The sequence below is a fragment of the Corvus brachyrhynchos genome, unplaced genomic scaffold (genome assembly GCF_000691975.1).
Source record: "Corvus brachyrhynchos isolate BGI_N302 unplaced genomic scaffold, ASM69197v1 scaffold27, whole genome shotgun sequence".
Taxonomy (NCBI): domain Eukaryota; kingdom Metazoa; phylum Chordata; class Aves; order Passeriformes; family Corvidae; genus Corvus; species Corvus brachyrhynchos.
In genome coordinates, this window is record NW_008239139.1 from 69,323 (window position 1) to 69,961 (window position 639).

The following is a 639-nucleotide window of genomic DNA, read 5'->3' on the forward strand; positions in this document are numbered from 1 at the left end:
GTAAGTAGGAGAAGGGCTCAGTGGCTTGGGAGAGATGTGCCAAAGAGCTGTGCCTTCTTAAAGTATAGCCAGGTGTAGTTCTCTCACACAACTGTGTAAATATACTGGGACAAAGTTCTGGAAAGGGTCAGCCACTGTTACTTAACACAGGAAATAAAGGATCACAAGGATGATGTTTATTACTCAGAAAAGTCACTGCAGTGAGTTTTAAGAACTACTTAAAAGACCATTTGATGCAGGGCTAGACTACAGAGATAGGCGCTACTATGCTTGGCCTCTTGCAGGCCTATGCCGCCCCATCATTCTGCTGCGGCCACCAGCGGTGCCTCCGCCTGATCAATGCTTGACAGCGGCGCTACCAAGAGCGTCCGTCCTATGTAGGTGGCTGAACTTCACGGCAGAATCCAGAGTGTGCTATCAGCTAGTGATCGCTAACTAGTTCCTTGTCATGTTTTTTTCCTCAAGAGCTGTCCTTGAAGAATGCCATCAGTAATCCTCTCTAGCCTGCTGATTCCCATTCCACGAACACACCCCCGCACTTCATTTCTGCGCCAAAACACGCGTAGACTGCTTATGAAATCTCAGCACGCAGCTCGGCTGTGTCTGTGTGATGTCCTCAAGCCCTCCCGACGTCTCTCC